This window comes from Protopterus annectens, chromosome 1.part1 (genome assembly GCF_019279795.1).
Source record: "Protopterus annectens isolate FY-2018-M chromosome 1.part1, PAN1.0, whole genome shotgun sequence".
In the NCBI taxonomy this organism is placed as follows: Eukaryota; Metazoa; Chordata; order Ceratodontiformes; family Protopteridae; genus Protopterus; species Protopterus annectens.
Window position 1 is genome coordinate 1510939102 of NC_056726.1, and position 21925 is coordinate 1510961026.

General features: G+C 39.9%; 1 protein-coding gene across 6 annotated transcripts in view; it reads left to right on the forward strand.

The window, feature by feature from the left end:
- Positions 1-21925, forward strand: part of ADGRB2 (adhesion G protein-coupled receptor B2) — a 5411420-nt gene that overhangs the window by 127833 nt on the left and 5261662 nt on the right. The gene's annotated exons all lie outside the window — the stretch shown is intronic.

Consider the following 21925-nt stretch of genomic DNA (forward strand, 5'->3'; position numbering starts at 1 on the left):
TAATCATGTTTTATATTTAGTTAGCACTATGTTAATCTCTCTAGTTCTCGAGTGCAAAGAGATTTGGCCTCAATCTGTAGATAGGGGTGCTATCCACATGTAGTGTAATATGCAGATGAGGTGATCTACAGGATGTCTGTCTACGATTATAACAGACAATTTGATGATAAAACTGAGTATAGTTGATGCTGTTGGTTAATAGGGTGCTGGAAGAAATTGCTGTTCATACTTCCACTTTGAAACATCTTTTAAACATGTAACCATTAAAATTTCTTGGACTGTGAAAATTACTTCAGCTGCTGTTAGGACATTTATCAGGAGTTTCTGGGCAAGCAGGTCACATATGTTTGCTATGTTAATAGAAATTGACCCTGTTAGGATGTTCTTCGTGTTTCACTGTTGCAGTCATCACATTTGGGTTATCTGCCTACAGACAGCCCTCAGTCGGCCTGAATACCTGAGTCTTGGGATTTCTGCGTTGGATGCTGTCGCTTCTTCCGTGACGTCAGGTCATCAGGGGTATAAAACATGCAGCTGCCACCATTACATCAGACTTTCTTGCCGTGCAGTGCCCAAGGCAGAAGCAGTTCACAAGTGTCAGTCGGCCACCTCCTGAAATTTTCATTTTTCGAGTTTCAGACCTGAAGTCTTCTAAAAGATATGTATCCTGTTGGGGATCCTTTCTTCTTGCTTGAACCGATGTCAGAAAAAAAATAATAATTGTCTTGCCTGTGGAAAGCAAATACCTCACAGAGATTTTCATTCTTACTGCATCACCTGTTTAGGCCCAGACCACGATGTCCCTCGCTGTCGGTTTTGTGCCTTGTTCAACACCCGAACTATTCATCGTCGGGCTATTTTTGTAGCTAAATTCTGTCACTCTCAATCTCCGTACTCTGAAATGGCTTTGATGAGCCGTCTGACTACCGATATTCTGAAAAAATGTGAGGATAAAGTCAGAGACAGACCGCATAGGTCCAAAACTGCCGACAATGCTACCATTAAGCTAGTCGCCAGTCCACCGGTACTCAGTGAGACGCTTTCACAGCCCCTGATACCCACTTCTACAGATTCGCAGGCCTCTACTGAGACCCTTTCAGAGTCCGGTATGCTGTAAGATGCTTCAACTATGGAACCTGCGGATGTCTCTACCTTGGATGGGTCCGGAGCCGCTGTGTAGGCACTGGCTTCTGAGGGTGTATTCAGGCCTTCTGATTTTCATATTAAACCAATGACTTTGTTTCAAACCAAAAATACCGAATTTCTCAGGCCTAAAGTTCGCACTATGCCTAGGAAACTGACGACAAAAGCACATTCTCAGGCCCACATGCCACAAAAACAAATGCTTAGAATGGCTGAAGATCACATTACTTTAATTAGGGGAAGTCAGCCTTCCCCCTCAAAAAGACCAAGAACTGATTTTCCTTCTGATTCTTCAGATCAGGAGTCTGACAATTCTGATTACCAGGACATACCCTTATCTACTTATGAGGATTCTGTTGCAGTGGACTCCATTCCCTCTGCTTCCCCTCCAGAAGATTTTTCTTTTGGTGAAACCCAGCATACCCTTGGAGAACATTTCCGCTGGGAGAGCCAGGGCTACTCTCAGTCCAAAAAGACACTCAGGGAATTTTTAAACTTGCCTCAGCACAGGCCTCTAGCTATCCCTCCTGTTCTGGAAATTGTCGATTATGTTTTTTTTGGAATCCAGCCTTAATCCTGATACTTTGCCTCCAGCTCCTAGGAAACCTGACAGGTACTGTAGAGTGCTTGGCTCCACAAAGTCCTCTTTAAGAATCCTACTGTGGATCCAGAGACCATTTCCCAGGGACCTAAAGGCATTAAGGCTACAACTGCAAAAAATCAACCCCTTCAGACAGGGATTCTAGGGCTTTAGACATATGGGGAAAGAAGGTATACACCTCTGCTACTCTTGCCATAAGGGCTTTAAATTGCCAGTTTCATATGTTAAAGTATCAGCAGCATATTATGGAGCTAATTACACAGAAAATTATGTTGATTCCTGATTGTGCAGAACACAAAGATTTACAAGAGTTAATGCATTCTGCTAACTAAGTTGGTAAACATACTTTGCAATCTGGGTTTGATGCCTTAGAAGCATCTTGCAGGGTTCTGTCACTGGGTCTGTTCTTAAAAGGCATGCTTGGCTTAAGGAACACAACTTGCCAGATCATGTCAAAGCAAAATTACTAGATGCACCATTAAACCAAGAGCATCTGTTTGGCAATAAGGCAGAAGAAATCCTCAAAAGGATGGAGGAGAAAGGTAAATCTATGCAAACTGTTAAAGATTTCTTAAAAAGTACAGCCACCTAGATTCGGTAGGCACTGGCCTTCTAAAGATCGGTCTTTTCCAGTCCCTACCAGGCCTTCCCAGACCAAACCCAGGGGCAGCAGACCACCAAGGCTTTAGTCTCAGGTTATGCATAGATCTAAGCAAGGAAGTGCTCCCACATCCAAAACAGGGAGTAGTAAGTCGCCATCCTATGATAAAATTGCACAACGACTTATCCTTAACTCTTCCAAGCCTTGCCCAAGTACTTGCACCTTTAGGAGGGAAACTTTCCCTGCATGCCAAAAACTGTGAGTACATTACCCAGGACAGATGGGTCTTAAACATTGTTTCCCAAGGATACAGATTCCACTTCCACTCACTCCCAACCCTAAGCGGATGGCCAGACCTCCCCCCAAACCAGTGGGCAGAGGCCCAAAAGCAAGTACTTTCTCTTCTCAGTATCAAGGCTATTCAACCTGTCCCAGCAGAACAAAGGGGACAAGGCATTTATTCCAGACTGTTTCTGGCACCCAGAAAAGAAAACTCTTGGTGGCCTATCCTGGATTTGTCTATTATCAGTACCCTTCTGGTGGTTCCAAAATTCAAAATGCTAACTCTCCAACAGCTGCTTCATATGCTAGCCAAGGGCTCCTGGCTAGCAACCCTAGACTTAAAAGAAGCTTATCTGCACATTCCCATAAGGGAATCTTGCAGGGAATACCTTCGCTTCAGAGCAGGCTCTATGCACTATCAGTTCTCTGCACTTCCCTTTGGCTTATCTACTGTATCCAGGGTGTTCACAAAGTGCCTAGCTCCAGCCATTGCATATTGCATGCAGAGAAGAATTCAAATTTACCCATACTTGGATGATTGCCTGATTCAGGTGGACAGTCAGGAATTGCTACTACAGCACCTGGCATTTGTAAAAAGACTTCTAACTTCACTTGGTTACACCATCAACGAAAAGAAATCACAGCTGGTACCCAGCCAACAGATTGTATTCCTGGGAGCAAGCTTGAACAAAACTTCCCAGATGGCATTCCTCACTCCAGAAAAACAAATTTATTTGACAAACTACTTCAACCTACTGGCGAACAAAACCCAGCTATCTACAATAAAAATACTGCAAGCCCTAGGGTTCCTGGCCTCTTGCATTATATGAATTCCATATGCAAGACTGCATAAGAGGAAACTTCAGTGGTACCTAAAAAGTCTCTGGTGTCAACATTCTCAGGACCTGGAAACAATGATTCCTATCATTTCTTGCCTAAGGACAGAGTTCCTTTGGTGAGCAGTGGCCTGCATCCACAAGGGACTCCCTTTCACTCTACCCCCTGCCGCCCAAGCCCTAACAACAGACGCATTAGTCTATGCATGGGGGGCTCATATGGCAGGGCAGTGCATTCAGGGCAAATGGAACCAAAAGCAAATGCACCTGCATATCAATCAAAAAGAAATGTTAGCTGTACTGAATGGTCTGACAGCCTTCAAAGGCCTTATTCTTCCAGGACAACTATATGTAAAGACAGACAGCACCACAGTTATATGGTACATAAACAAGCAGGGGGGAACCCATTCATACCCACTCTGCAGATTGGCCATGGCTCTGTGGAACACAGCCTTGAGCAGCCAAGTGCACCTGCAAGCTCAATTCCTGCCAGGCAAACTAAATTCACTGACAGACTTAAGCAGAAAACTCATGGACCCACACAAGTGGAAACTAGAACCCAAAATATTCAAGCTTTTGAAGAACAGGTGGGGGGTACAAGAGGTGGACCTATTTGCTTCCCCTCAGAACTATCAATTGAGCAAATATTGCACCATAACTCCCCACAGCCAAGCTTGGAATGTAGATGCCCTGTCCTTTACCTGGGAAAGCATCTCAATCTATGCCTTTCCCCCTCTGCCCATCCTCTCGAAGGTTCTACTAAAGATCAAACAGGACAAGCCAAGGACATTACTGATTGCACCAGACTGGCCACGCCAGCATTGGTACCCCCTCTTTTGCACAGTCTGACAATACTGCCACCATGGCACCTGCCTCAGAGTCCTTCCCTGCTGTCCCAGCTAGCGGGCCAGATTCTGCACCCTCAACTACAGACCCTGAACCTTGCAGCCTGGCTCATCCCCTGAACTCATCACCATCAACCCTCAGTAAGCAGGTGCTGGATGTCATTCTTGAGGCAAGGAGGCTTAGTACTAGAAAATCCTATTCGGAAAAGTGGAAAAGATACTGTTCCTGGAGCCAGTCTAAGGGAAGGGAAACAAGTGTGCCCATCTTACCTCATATACTAGATTACTTAACAGAAATGCTCCACAAAGGCCTATCCTTCTCTTCAATTATGATTCATGCCTCTGCCATCTCAGCTCATTATAATACTGAGCCACCCCTCTTCTCTCATCCTCTGGTAAAACAGTTCCTGAGAGGAGCCAAAAATTTAAGACCCCCCCCCCCCAGGAGAGCTCCCACTCCGGCCTGGGACCTTAACTTTGTATTGTAAAAGCTCACGCTTCCGCCCCTTTGAACCTGCTGCTACAGCAGAGTTAAAATTCCTCTCATGGAAAACAGCTTTACTTCTAGCCATCACTTCAGCAAGAAGAGTGTCTGAGTTGTAGGCACTTAAGGCTTTGGAACCCTTCATTATCTTCCATGTGGACAGGGTTTCCCTCAGGACTAACCCATCTTTTATGCTCATGGTGGTGTCTAGTGTGGCTTTAAACAAGTCCATTCGTTTGCCAATTTTTTCTCTAATCCTCAGAATAAAGGAGAAAGGATTCTGCACTCCCTGGACGTACACAGGCAGCTTAGGTTCTATCTGGACAGGACTAAGCCTCTCAGAAAATCTGACCAGCTGCTAGTCAGCTTTGCTGCAGGGGCAGAGGGCAAGGCCATTCCAAAGCAAACCATTTCTAAATGGATAGCACACTGCATCCATTTCTGCTACAAACACCATGGGAAACCTACCCCACAGGGGATTAAAACACATTCCACTAGGACTACATCTACCTCTGCAGCATTTCTCAGGGGAGTCCCTATCAGGGACATCCTGGAAGCTGCAACCTGGAGCTCTGTACACACTTTCACCAAGCATTACCACTTGCCTATCTTTTCTAAATCCAGAGCTGGATTTGCCACACCAGTCTTACAGGGCCTGATTGCCAGACCTAATGCTTCTTAACTACCTCCACCCATCCTCAGCTTTGGGAATCAACCCAAATGTGATGCAACAGTGAAACACAAAGAACATAGTAAAGTTGTGTACACTTACCATAAATGTAGATGTCCGAGTGTATTCACTGTTGCAGTCCTGGTTACCCTCCCTCCAGCCCCCTGACTTCTCTATACTTCAACCTATTCTTTTTTGTTTGACCATATCATATAACATTGGTATTTACGTTCTACTGGAGGTGTTCCACACCATGTAATCGCTTCCTATTGTGGGGGCTCCTGATATCTGGGGCAAGAAAAACTGATGTAATGGCATTGGCTGCATGTTTTATACCCCTGACGTCATGGAAGAAGCGACAGCATCCGACGCAGAAATCCCAAGACTCTGGTATACAGGCCAAGTGAGGGCAACCTGCAGGCAGATAACTCAAATGTGATGACTGCAACAGTGAATACACTCGAACATCTACATTTATGGTAAGTGTACACAACTGTACTTTACACCTAAAGTTGGTCCTTGGAAAGGCTAACAGACTGTATAATACCCATATAAATTCTAAAAGTATGTCCTTTATTAGGAGATATATATATCTATATGTATCTATCTATATATATAAATATATATATATATATATATATATATATATATATATATATGTGTGTGTACATATATATATATATATATATATATATATATATATATATATATATATATATATATATATATATATATATATATATATATATATATATATATATATATATATATATATATATACATATAATTATAGGTTCATAGGTTCATACTAGGCTATCTGCCCTAGGGCATTTATAAGCCTAGTCAGAATGTGTTTGGCTTTCGCCACCCATTTTAAATTAATTTTACTATGCCCTTTTTCGAAGTTAGTATACTGTGCCTCTGTCTAACAGTGACACAGAAGTGATACCTGGGTTAAACCTACAATCTCCCATCCACTCATCAAGATTCCTCTTGAAGAGAGTCAATGAGGGACTCTGCCTAACCTGGACTGGGATTTTATTTCAGAGTGAAGGGAGCCTCTGGGTTATGAATCTGTCCCTCCAGCATGTCCTATTTATTTCAGTGCCGAGGTTCAAGTCTCTCGAGTGCATAGCTCGATGTAATTTGGATTTTCTGAGGTGCAGCATGTCCATTAATTCTGGGTTGGACATGGCTTTATACGTCAGGCACAGATCACCCCTGAACAGGCGGTATGCCACTGAGTAGAGCTGGAGTTTCTTTAACCGGGCAGCATATGGCATCTGTTTGAGCCCTTTGATCCTCTTGGTGAGGTACTTTTGGGGTCTTTCCAGTTGCTGCAGGTGTCTGGTAAGGTACATCCCAAAAGGGGCATTGTACTCAATTATGGGCCTGATGAGGGATGAGTAAAGAGGCACGATGACCTCCCCTGATCTAGATGTGAATCCTTTCATGATTAGGTGGGCTATATAAAATGTTTTTCTAACCACTTTGGCCACGTGGTTGTCAAATGAGAGACTGCTATCAACTTGGGTCCCCAGGTCCCTAATTACTTCTTCTGTATTTAATGGATTACCACCTATGTGGTAATTTGTGGGCACTTTGTTTTTGCCAAAGGGGATGACTATACACTTTTTGGCGTTTAGCTTGAGGCCATGGCTCTGGCACCAGTTGTCTGTTTCTATGAGGCCCTTTTGGGGGATGCTTGTGTCGGCTGGAGAGGCGATTATGGCGCCCAGTTTGCAGTCATCTGCGAACTTGGTCAGCCACAGTCCTTCCGTGTTGGCCTGTACCTCCAAGAAATATATACCGAACAAGAGAGGTCCCAGGACTAAGCCTATATATATATATATATATATATATATATATATATATATATATATATATATATATATAGATTTATATCTATATCTATCTATCTATCTATCTATCTATCTATCTATCTATCTATCTATATCTATATCTATCTATATCCATATCTATCTCTCTCTATATATAGTATAGATAAAGCTATATATATATATATATATATATATATATATATATATATATATATATATATATATATATATATATAGCTATTATAGCGTATCTGCCAAATCAAAGATGGACTTTAGGCATTAAAGCCCTCCCTAAATTTTCTGAGCATGTATCCACCTTTGACATCAGGCCTGTTCCTCTAATCTGCACTAGGAAACATATTTGAGAAAAAGTAGTTTATTCATAAATAGCATGCTAAAAATATGCTTCAACAAACAGAAACTGGCCAGATATCAATACCAGACAAATGTTTAGAGACATTAAGGCAGCTTTAACAGTTTTCATATGGAATGTACTCAGTCATGGAAGACAGATAGAACGCACAGTGTGAAAGTAGCCGACTCCAAGTCGGACTGCCAACCAGTCACGAGTGGAGTCCCACATGGTTCGGTCCTGGGTCCTCTCTCCTGTTTGGTATCAACTTCTCTGAAGTCCAGGCCAATACGAAGGGACTCTGGCTGACAAAGTTTGCAGATGATTGCAAGTTGGGAGCTATTATTAACTCCCCAAGTGATGTTGACATCCTACAGAAAGGCCTCACTGAGACCAACGACTGGTTCATAGGTTAGTAGTAGGCTAACTGCTGTTGTGAGGCATTGTAAGCCTAGCCAATTATCCCTTGTGAGGCTCAAACCCTGCACCTTGTGTTTGTATGGCAAACACCTTAACCATTAAGCCACCTGTGTGTGTGTGTGTGTGTGTGTGGACATGAATGTCTTGAACTAAAAGGAAATTATTTTTTGGCAGGGTGAATGGTAAAGGCAAGTGTTAACAGAGCAATCCAGTGGCCATGGAGTAAATATGGAGATGCAGAGGAGAGCTGACTAGTTATAAGGAGATCCAAGAGGGTGCGATTGTTTTTTAATGATTCTAGTGAGATTACTAAATAACTTTTATTAGGTCCTAGTCAATACGAAATGCATTTATGTTGTTATTATATGATATGCGGTGGCTGACATTATTATAATGCGGCAATGGTTTTGTAAGAAATGCATTTATGTTATTACATGATATGCGGTGGCTGACATTGTCTTAATGTGGCAATGGTTTTGTAAGAGATGCATTTATGTTGTTATTACATGATATGCGGTGGCTGACATTATCGTAATGTGCAATGGTTTTGTAATAAATGCATTTATGTTATTACATGATATGCGGTGGCTGACATTGTCTTAATGTGGCAATGGTTTTGTAAGAAATGCATTTATGTTGTTATTACATGATATGCGGTGGATGATATTATCGCAATGCGGCAATGTTTTTGTAAGAAATGCATTTATGTTGTTATTACATGATATGCGGTTGCTGACATTATTATAATGCGGCAATGGTTTTGTAAGAGATGCATTTATGTTGTTATTACATGATATACGGTGGCTGATATTATCTCAATGAGGCAATGGTTTTGTAAGCCTGGTGAGCTGCTGGAACATTATCAGAGGAGTCTAGTCGGGGATAAATTATGACTAGAAGGAGTGGTGAGGGGGGCTGCAAGCGCTATTCATGGGTCAGGGTCCTGCTCACAGTCACTAAGGCTGAGCTTTGATTGCCCACTGTATGTCATGTTAATGAATTAACAGAGTCCTTCTCTTACTTTATTTTCCTTGAGGAACATTAGCAGTGTATTCATACACTGGAAAGCGATGAAAATGATGAGCAATGCCTGTTTTAAGAGTCTTCGAACTTGCTAGAATTATTACTGAAAAATGAAAATCTAATTATATGCCTTTGTTTAAGGAGCTCTTAAATGTTGCCACCAATTTAAGTAAGAATGAAAAAGCAGATGCTCAGGTTGAGATCTACTAATAATCATAAGATTTCATGCTGTTGGAGCAATTTAGAAATGAAATGTAAAGACTATTAAGTCGAAGTGTTTATTGTAATTATTTAATACAAAATGTTATTACTGCAAAGTGCTTTTTGTATTTGACTTATTTTCTTATAGATATATATATATATATATATATATATATATATATATATATATATATATATATTTATTTATATATATATATATATATATAATGTGTGTGTATGTAAACATGTATATATATATATATATATATATATATATATATATATATATATATATATGTATGTGTGTGTGTGTGTATATTAATATGTGAGAATTGATAAATTAAAAAAAAAAACAAGTCATGTCTTTGATGGGGGGGCATCTTCTTTTATCTAAGATCTGATAATGCCACGTGTCAGAGAGGCAGACTAGCAGATAAGTGTTCCAACCTGCTTTTAATTATTGCATTTAATAACATAAGTTTTAGGTGGCTGTATGGTATTTTTGGTATGGCTAACTTGCAAGTGAATAGAAGGATTATAGGTTAACTCTGCGCTTGTTTCATTATTACTTTTACATTACCACATAATAGAGAAGAACTGTGATTTTTATTAGGAACACATTTTTCAGTTTATTGACTGAGATTCGTTATTTTTGTTTAAAGCAGCTGGAAAAGAAAAGGATCTTTTGCATTGCTATACTGTATTACTGCGCTCGATTCATCTGAAGATGAGCAATAGTTGGGGGAAACAGAGCTTTTAACTGGAGTTTGGTAGGATGTCATCAATGTAGGTTTGTAACAGTGATAGATGGGTAGAGGCAGGAGAAATAAAAATGAATGCAGATCTGGGGACATACAAGTAATCACACTGAGATACCATACAGGCATAGTGCTTTCTTTTTTTTTAACAAAGATTTTTCTGTATACATAAAAATCTAAAACTCGTTGGTAAAAAAATCCTTCCCTTTCAGCCTACCGCAATGTTATGGTAACTGATGTCTTCGCTAACAATTGCTTCAATCCAAGGTTGTATTCCGGGGGGCACAGATCCCATTAATGTGGACTCAAACCCTAAATAATAGTAGGGGTACAATAAATGCTGGTGGTGTTCTGGGGGAATTACTTTGATCAAAGTGGATTAAATATGGATGCAGGTAGATAAGAGGAGCTTAAGAGGATTCTTGAGACTAGGTTTTGCTAGTGTGTTATTCACATATGTTTTGAGTATTCCATACCAGTGTTAACATAGCATCATGTGTTTATTTACAGCTTTTGTTTACCAGGAAATTCCAACAAGGCACAGGTCCCATTTTCAGCTGAGACCCAGGTACAAATGCTCCATTTTACACAATGAGTAGAAGGCATTTATACCATGGTTTACACAATAAATGTACATACCTACATAGACTAGTAATGGGATTGGGAGGGTTGGCCTAATGGTTAAGGTGTTTGCCTTACAAACACAAGGTGCAGGGTTTGAGTCTCACAAGGGATAATTGGCTAGGGTTTAAATGGCTGTCAAGGGCAGTTAGCTTAGTACTAATCTGTGAACCTGTGAATATGACAGTATAAAAAATAATAATAAATGTAGATGCATAGAGTAGTAAATGTACATGCATATAGTACTAAATAAACATAGAATAGTGACATGACAGTTAACAAAAATATGACAAACAAGAATACAGTAAAATATTAATATCAAGCTTGTAAGAGTCTAGTTACTTTCAAATAGAATCAGCTGTAAACAGACATTGAGTAGAAGACAGTGAAGTATTATAGGATGAAGATGGTTACTAATTATGAAGGAGTATTAAGGAGGTCCAAGTAAAAGGGGGAGACAGACAGTAGTGGCGATGGGTAAATGATAGTCTGACAGTTGGAGACTGTGAAGAAATAGCCTTGTGATGGCCACTTACATAAAAGGGTGGTGACAGTAAGAATTTGGAGAGTATTCACGAATATCACATGCACAGAGCTGGTAACTGAGCTTACCACCTTTAAGCGTACCTTAAAGTTTATTTTCAAGTTTCTAGCATAAAGATTAATTTGATACATGATGCTACAGAGACTACAAAATTAACTGATCAATTCATGTTGCTTAATATATATTTGCTTCTGGCTTTATATATATATGTATATGTATATAGTGCTAGATATGCAGGATCAGACATAGGGTAGGTCATTCGATATTGCTGCATTCCTATACTTTTCCTAAGACAATACATAATGGTATGGGCCTGAGCTCTGAGAAGGAGGATATGAGATCTGGGAGTATCCAAAGATGTGGAAATATCACAGAATAGTATTATAGCTAAACATCCAGTTCTCCTGCATAATTTTGCAGAAGTGATTCGTGCATTAGGAATACTTGGGTATGAGTACTGTTACTTCTCTCTGCCATACTTAGTAAGGGGTCTCTGCTGAGTACATCAACAGCTTCATGTGTATAAATGGGAAAATGGGTTGTGGATGGATGTATTATTTTTACTAGCAATACATTTTATTGATCTTGTCTCGAAAAGATTAGAAAATTATTTAGCCATCTATAAATGCAAATTATTTACATTTAAAGCTTCCATAAGTTTAATGCGTGACATTTATTGTTTTTCATACTATAGCAGTGTGTTGACCTTGCCTTGAAAAGGTTATCAGATACATATGTATTACGTTTACTGGAACTGTCATTTTGTGCCACATCTCGAGACACAATTAACACAACTAAGCAATATCATTTAAAATATGCAGAACGTGTCTTTCCTATGGTTTGCAAGTTGATCGATTATTCTGCCTTCTTAGTGGAAAACGTAGTTCTGTGTCTGCCTTCCCTATTGTCATGTGTGACAAAACCATGAGAAATAATATGGTAATTTCTTACGCCAAGCAAGTGTATATTCTAGCATATCAGTTTAGTGTCTTCCACTGTCATTTTTAAAAGGATGCATAATTGGATTTGACTTTTGCATTAGATACTACCAAAAACTGAAAATTGTACTGTTTACACCGGAAGTCATTACTGATTTTTTGCTTAACAGCCTCCCCCATATTGTCTTCTTGTTGTTTGTACCAACTACACATAGGATAGTAACATGACTTTTCCTTAAGTATCTGCCTTTCTCATTCTTTGAACGTATTATTCCTTTTGCCATGATTCACCTATTTGGTTTTGGAGCATGCATCTGTACTAATTGTAATCCTGCCCAGTATTTCTTCAGTTCACCAATTTTTACCTCTGGAATGGAGGAGTGCTATATAACTATAATCTGTATGTGGAACATAATCTCTGTATAATCTTTATGTGGAGCTTTTCTCCCCAGGACTCCATTGAAAATGGGTTCTTTAGGCCCAATGGACTATCCTGGTTAAACAACTGCAAATAAATAAATAAATAAATAAATAAACTGCACATGGAACTACCGCATCCAATGCTCAGACTCCACCTAAAAGTCATGCCTTTCACTCTGTAACCATCTTAAAGTGGCCTGGTTGTTTTTCATCTCTTCATTTTTTCACTTTTTCTGTCTAACATGGGATGTCATGAGATATTAATAAAAGAAAAATGAAACGTTTAATAAAAGAAGACATCAACATGGTGTTTGGGCATATTGTAGACAGACATGCCCTTGCAGTTCTTTGTATCTGTCATATGAATGTAATAAAAGTACAATCATGTAGAATTTGAAGTCCTAGTGAATATGTGTGCTTAAATCAAACAATTTAATATTTTATGCAAATGGAGCCCTTATACGTAGTCAACTTTCTTTGTCGTTCAGGTATTTTGGGTGATTCCAAATTTAAAAAAAAAAGTACTTGGGGAAACTTGAAAAGTGCTGAGGACCTACAGAGTTGAGAACAATATTACTGCTGTAAATCGCAGACCTTCAACCGTGCTGTTATTCTAATCTAGGGCAGCAAAAATGGTGGTGTGAATAGCCTGTGGACTGATAATGTTGACATCTTATGGTGTGGTAAACTAATTTGACCGACTCAGACTACTGTCGTCTTTCGCAGCGGTTCTAACCTCCCATCATGTAAACATGTCTACACTGTAATCTGTCACTCATTTCTATAGATACATCAAAGTCACCTGAGTAGAACACTGTACAGTGATTTGGTCAACACTTTTGGATTAATCACCCATCTTCCTTTTGGCTCTGAGTCACACTTCCGGTACCTGTTGACAGCTAATGGTTGCTCTATAGACTTGGCTTGCATTATGGCTTGGTGAGTCAAAGTAGGAAGTTTCCAGAAGTATACCATGCAGGTCAACTCAAGTCATTCAGATGTATCTGTATTCTGATACCACCTCTGAAAAAGACTATTTCACCACCTGGGTCATGCCTTATTAATATCAGAATGACTACAGTTATACTAAAATATTATTTGTTGTGATTATTATAATTTTTTTATTATTACCATTGTTGTTACCTCTGAGTTACCCATTCCAAATATCATTATGTAGAAAAAAGCAGTTCTTATATAGGAGACTGTCTTTTCCTTCACCATGTATCAAACTTTCTTCTTCTTTAGGTGTGAGGGGAAGGTAAGTCTCCTGAAACCTGGTAGGGGGTAGTGCACACGCCTGCTAACTCAGATAGTTTGGTATAAATTATGGATCAGGATACGCTGAAGGGCTAATTGCTTTTTATGAATTGCTCCTTTCTCCAGTTCCACTAACCATGGTCATTGAAACCATGTTGTCACTGACCGTTTCTCCTGTTCTACTGCTCAAGGATGGATGTACATCTTCCTTAATCATGCCTTGGTCAGTTCAGTTTGTGAAATCTATACAGATCATACTTTTTACCATTTTATATGCACTACATACCTCTCAACTGTCCAGATGTTTTGCCTCATATTTTTGGTCTGTTCCTCATAAAATTCGTGGGTTTTTTTTGGATTCTTGTGGCAAATCGCTGAGGATTTAATTCACTATATGATGACAGATAATTGAATTTCAGGATTCATATCCTTTTGAAAATGCATGGTAAGCCAAGACGTTTTATTCTAGCAACATTCTAAGTTTATAAGAGCAATATTTACATTTTTTTTTCTATTTTTGGGGTTTTGCCCCTCCATTATTTTTGCCTTTGTCCAGATTTTTGTGCTAAGAGGCTGAGAGCTGTTACTCAGTTAGAACCCTTCCTCACTGAAGGTTATTCTGTATTCATGTTGAAAATATCCTGCTAGACTGTCCTGCTGCAAACACTCAAGGCTGATGCAGTTACAGATGTCATTCTACCCCTGATAAAGCAGAGGAAAAATTCTAAGCAAATGATTATTTATATATATTCTAGCAAACACAAAATTATATACCCAGATATCAGCAAACTTTCCTTTAAAAAGCAGTATCTCCTTGGACTGTAAGCACATCTTTCAGCTCTGTGTTCCTTGTATATCTTTTTGGAAACACACACACACACTCACACACACATACACACATACACGCTCGCACACACACACACACACACTCACACACACTCACACACACTCACACACACTCACACACACTCACACACACACACACACACACACACACACACACACACACACACACACACACACACACACACACACACACACACACACACACACAGCCCTTATCATTTAATTACCCTGGCAATGCAAGGAAATTAAACAATGGTGTGACAGTGTGTGCTTGTGCCATGTAGAGAAAGGATTTATCTTGGAGGAGGTGGTTATTTCACAACTCATTTCCATAGAAGAGTGTACCTTGGGAATGATTTTGGTTACTATTTTGTCAATGGATAGGGGACAATGGCAAGATAAATCAAAATGCTGGTGTTATCCATTGCATTGTATAAATCCTGTTCTGATGAAGATGGAGGGAAAAGGTAATATATAGTTTATGCCATCTATGTAAAAGTGTGATGCAACTCATAGAGTAGTGCTGTCAAGAAAAAGGACAAGGTTATCTAAGTGGTATCACTTCTCTTTATTTTACCTTCAGAGTCCAGAGTCCCAGCTTGCCTCTGCATACTATCTGGGTGGAATTTATATATTCTTCCTACACCTGCATGGATTCCCTCTGTGGACGTGCTTCTAAATGGCTACTTTAACAACAAAGAAATCTCCCTTCGTTTGTATTGTGCATACTGTAAGTGAGGCATTGCCTGGCAGGGATTAAGTTAGCTAACACTGTGAATCTGTAAAAATAAAATGCTGCAGCCATGAAAGAAAAAGAAAGTAACATTTTGAACACTTTCGTTTTTGGTGGTCAGTCAAGAATCAAGTGCATATGGGTGAAAAAATATATATGTGTGTGTATATATATATATATATATATATATATATATATATAAAGGTATGCACAGTCACATATGGGTACGTGCGCGTGTATATATATATAAAGGTATGCACAGTCACTTATGGGTACGTGTGTGTGTCTGTCTATCTGTCTGTCTGTAATTTAACACAATTTCATGTAAAAAATTATTTTTTTCAAATACCAGCAGAGTTGTGTCATATATGACTGCCCATTTCCCATTTCCCGAAATGAAGTGACCTCATCTAATGAGTAAGGCGCAAAGGCAAAAGGCATCATACAACAAGTGACATCACTTAACTTAGATTTGTTGTCATATAACTTACAGACCTCACCTTAAAAAAATAAGAGTATCACATGATTTAGGTATTCAGAATGAACATATTCTTTGTCAAAAGGACAGGGATCAGACAAAAGACGGGATTGCAAAGTACAAGCTACTGACATTTATTGCAACACTGTTGGCATCTCTTACATTACACATAGGAAAAGAAAAGTGTGGCTGATGAATAGATAAGCATGCTGGCAGAGAGCATGAGCAAACTAAAGAATCTCATCAAAATGCAGCTTTTACCTCCTGGAATTGTAAAGGGAAAAAGTCCATAAAGTAGCATACAGCTATCACAATTCACAGAAGAAAAGTAAAACTGGAAGTTATGCAGAGAAGCAGCAAAGTCATAGTGTGCTGCTGAGTTTCTGCATAATGAGACACAAAGGTATAGCTGTGCATATCGTGTAATCGCAGCCATCAGACACAGTGATCCGCCAGTTCTTTTCTTAGAGCTTTGTCACAGCGCTACACTGGAGAGCTCTGTAGATTTATTCTCCGTACAAAGAACTGCATTCGTCAGTGACAAGCAGCAGGAACACTGAGTGCAGAAAATAACAAATCTCATGAAACTCTTGTGTACTACAGAAACCCGAATGAGTCATCCAGCCAACGTAGAAGGAATAACCAAACGGTACGGCACCAGACTAAATACATAATCGGCTCATTGCAGTCTAACAGCAACATAGGTGTGACAAACCAGCTCAGACTAAAATATAATTCAGACTAAGCTGCACACAGAAACAGTTGCAGAATAAAAAAAAAATCATACACGAATGCAGCTGTAGTGAGAATATAAAGGCAATGAAAAAAATGTAACTGCCTGCATTAGAATATGTTGTGCACTAGCAGATTTTCTTGCAGTATGGAGAGAAAAACATTTAATGCTATAATCATATTAGAAATTAAGATAAAACAAATGAAATCATTTTCTTCTGCAAGTTCCAGAATGTCTAAAATACCGTAGGAAAAGAGACTGCTTAATTATATTACAGGTAATTCTGTCACATGAATATGACAGTAAGTCACTGCATATATGATACTTGGCAAGATCTTTCCCACGAAGGAACTCATGTTCCTACATGTCAAAAGTACTGCTAATGCTTCTGGTACTCAAGTACCCCTCCTACAAGTGCAGTAGGCGCTGATAGTAATATACGCCTCCTACAAGTGCTATAGGCACTGATAATTATGTACCCTTCCCACAATTGCTATAGGAACTGATAAGTACCCTTCCCACAAGTTCCGTAGGTACTGATTATGATGTACCCCTCCCACAAGTGCAGTAGGCGCTGATAGTAATATACCCCTCCTACAAGTGCTATAGGCACTGATAATTATGTACCCTTCCCACAATTGCTATAGGAACTGATAAGTACCCTTCCTACAAGTTCCGTTGGTACTGATTATGATGTAGCCATCCCACAAGTGCAGTAGGCATGATTAATTATGTACCCATCCCACAATTGCTACATGCACTGATAATGATGAACCCTTCCCACAAGTGCCCTAGGCACTGATTATTATGTATCCCTCCCACAAGTGCCCTAGGCACTGATAATTATGCACCCTTCCTGCAAGTGCCATAGACACTGATTATGTACCCCTCCCACAATTGCTGTAGGTACTGATATGTATGTACCCCTTGCACAAGTGCAGTAGACACTAATTGTGAACCCTTCCCAGAAGTGCCATAGGCACTAATATTTATGAAACCTTCCCACAAGTACAGTAGGCACTGACAATTATGTACCCTTCCCACAATTGCTATAGGCACTGATAACTATGTACCCTTCCCACAATTGCTATAACCTCTGATAATTATGTACCCCTCACACAAGTGCAGTAGGCACTGATACTTATGTACCCTTCCCACAGGTGCCATACTGATAATTAGGTACCCTTCCCCCAAGTGCAGTAGACACTGCTAATTATGAACCATCCCACAATTGCTAAAATTACTGATATGTATGTACTCTTCACACAAATGCAGTAGACATGGGTAATTATGTACCCTTTCCACAAGTGCCATAGCCACTGATTATTATGTACCCCTCCTACAAGTGGAGTATGCACTGATAATTATGTACCCTTCCCACAAGTTCCTTTAATATTACTGTTATTCCCTTCCTATAATTTTCACTACTATTGGTACTCTGGAAACTTTCTTACAGTTTCAGGTGTGACTGTTCCTACTAATTAAGCTCCTGCTGATACTTTAATACACTTCTTACAGGTCTATCAGGTATTATTACCCCTGACTTTCCTATGAGCTTCATGGCTACTGATACTCATGTATCCTTTTTACTCAGGTATCATTTTTCAGGTCCAAATGGTATTGTTGCTAATGAGCCTTTTCTACAGTTTCCACTGATCAGGTTAGTTATGTCTCTCTTCTACATGTCCGACATGGACTGCTGATCACTCATGCCTCCTTTAAGTTGTATAGGTAATGTTATTTATGTGCCAGTCCCACAAATCCCACAACTGTTACCCATTTATATTCACACAAGTTTCCTTCTGTTGTTACTGTTACTGCTTCACTCTGCTACACCACCTTAGTAATACTTGCTATCCCTTACCCTAGCCTTGCCCTTGAACTAGCCCTTACACTTCAACTTACCTTCAAAGACCCTTTCTGTAACACTACCACTTGTCTAGACAGCTCAGACACACAAACCACAAGCACACACTAACACACACACACACACACACACACACACACACACACACACACACACACACACACACACACACACACACACACACACACACACACGCACACACACGCACACACGCACACACACGCACACACACACACACACACACACACACACACACACACACACACACACACACACACACACTGTCCTTCATAATATATGAAGGTTCTGTCATTAGCTTCCCAACCCCATATACTTACATTAACTGCAGGCAACTGGTGTTCCATTCATGTGAAATGTTAAACTTCAACACTCAGTCACATTTCAGAGTCATTAGCGCCACTGATGAGGAGCTAATTTGACTGACTGAATGACAACCATACATATAATCCATGTATATATGTAAATATTGCACTTTCTATGTAAGAGGTCTTCTGGGAACTATGTGAGTTAAATAACATTTTTGTAGTAAGGGTTGTAAGGGTACACATTGTGGTGCTACTTACTAAATGTTCTTACTCCCGCTTGTGTAAAGAAGTATAATGTAGAGAAAACACTAGTACACATGGGTAGATATGTGGACGTATGTATTTCCACCTGTGGTGCCCATTTAAAGTAATACCTAAATAACAGTGAATATCATGAAACCTCTTTCTGGTGTGGCAATATATAATACATTGAATGAGTACATCTGTTTGTTTGATACCATTTGGCAAACATATGCATGATATCATCAATTCCTGGGAAGGGGAATATTCCCTTTCACTGGAAATTGTAGTATCTCAGAGCTACTATGTATAATTAACAGGGGGTGTAGGGGTGCAGGGGAGCTTGCCCCACTGAAAAATACTTCCTGTTGGTTTAGACTACTCGGGGATAATCATTGGAGCATGTGCACAACATGGTGATGTTCCATGTTTCAACATGCTTAAGTTGATTTTTTGGGGTAGAGAATTCTAACTATTGAATATTAAAGGTATGAAGAAGAGGAGGATATGCTGGTGATGGAGGAATCCCACAGCACAGACAGCCTGTCCATGGTTAACAAATTAATGTTTTTCTGTAATGAAAGTCACTTTTCTGAGCAGGGACTTTGGTATCCCACATTACAGGCATGTTAACCCCAGTTGTTTAATTTAAGTTTTTCTGGAGACCTATTTCATTTTAGAGATTATTGTTGAATGGTCAGTATGGTGTTTTTTTTTTTTTTTTTTAATCACAAGATTATAAGATGTGTGCTTTGTTGGCATTCAGATGACTACAAGGACTAGAAGGTGATCTGTAAGATTGCATATGAGTGTTTGTAATGCAAGAAAGTGAAGTTGTACTTGATGGTATATAAAAGCTACCATGAATGCAGAAAGATGATGTAAATAAACTTTGGGGAAAGGAATGCTATGATTAGGAATATGAATGACAGGAGTGGATCATGTTTTGATAGCTGCTCCTATAAGAGGTTATGGATGTAGTACAGATTACTGTTTCTGGAAGTTTTACAACAGTTATTAGATTTGACTATGTAATGATGTAGGGGGGTGAGTCAGCAAACTGGGTGAAGGAAATGATAAAGATATGAACTTGAATAAATGATGTTCTTCGTGTTTCACTGTTGCAGTCATCACACTTGGGTTATCTACCTGCAGGTAGCCCTCAGTCGGCCTGAATACCAGAGACTTAGTATTTCTGCGTCAGATGCTGTCGCTCCAAGACTAATGTCAGGTCGTCAGGGGTATAAAAACAGGCAGCCGATGCCATTACATCAGTCTTTCTTGCCAAAGAGCCCAAAGTAGAAGCAGTTCGCAAGTGCCGGTCGGCCACTACCTGAATTTACGTTTACAAATTTAATAATCCTGAAGTCTTCTAAAGCTAAGTACCTCATTGGGGATCTTTTTTTCTTGCTCTAACAGATGTCAGAAAAAGTTAACAATTGTCTTGCCTGTGAAAAGCAAATATCTCACAGAGATTTTCATTCTTACAGCGTCACCTGTTTAGGCCCAGACCACGACGTCCCTCGCTGTCAGTTTTGTGCCTTATTTAATGCCCGAACCATTCGTCATTGGGCTCTCTTTGTCATTAAATTCTTTTGCTCTCGATCTCCGTATTCTGAAATGGCTTCAGTAAGCCATCCGACTACCGATATTCTGAAAAAACTTAAAGACGAATACAGAGACAGACTGCATAGGTCCAAAACTGCATACGATGCTTCCGTTAAGCTAGTTGCCAGTCCAGTGGTACTCAGTGAGGTGCTTTCACAGCCCCTGATGCCCGCTTCAATGGATTCACAGGCTTCTACTGAGATCCATTCGGAGTTCAGTATGCCGCGAGACTCTTCTTCAACTGCGGAACCTGCAGATGTCTCTACCTTGGATGGGTCCAGAGCTGCTGAGCAGGCACCGGCTTCTGAGGCAGTTATTCACTCAACCGATGTTCGACTCAAACTGATGACTTCTTTTTTAACCAAAACTACTGAGTTTAGAATGTTTAGAATGGCTGAAGACCTTATTATACTGATTAGGAGAAGTCACCCTTCCCCTGCTAAGAGACAAAGAGTCCAGTCCCCTTCAGCTTCTACAGACCAGGAGTCCGATGACTCTGAAATTTATGATTATAAAGACATGCCCTTATCTGCTTATGAGGATTCAGATGCAGCGGAATCCATTCCTTCTGCCTCCCCTCCAGAGGATTTTTCTTTTGGTGAAACCTTGCATACCTTATGAAAGCATTTCCACTGAGAATGCCAAGACTATCTTCAGTACAAAAGTGGAGACTCAGAGAAGTTCTAGAGTTGCCTCAACTCAGGCCCTTAGCAATACCCCCTGTCCTGGATGTTGTGAATGATGTTTTTATGGAATCCAGTCTTACTACTGACACTTTACCTCCTGCCCCTAGGAAACCAAACAGGAACTACAGAGTACCAGACACTTACAAATTTATTTTCAAAAATCCTACTGCTGACCCAGAGATCATTTCCCAGGGGCCTAAAGGTATCAAGGCTACTACAGCCAAGAATCTCACCCCTTTGGACAGGGATTCCAGAGCTTTGGACAGATGGGGTAAGACAGTATATACCTCTGCAACTCTTGCTGTTAGGGCATTGAATTGTCAATTTCACATGCTGAAGTACCAGCAACATATTATGGAACTTATTAAACAAAGAGTGGCAACATTTTCAGACTGTGCAGAAAATAAAGAATTGCAGGAGCTTATGCACTCTGCAAGCAAAGTCAGCAAGCATGCTTTGCAATGTGGCTTTGATGCCCTAGAAGCATCTTGCCAGGCAGCTATCACTGGCTCTGTACTGAGAATACATGCTTGGCTGAAGGAGCAGACCTTGCCAGACCATGTCAAATCAA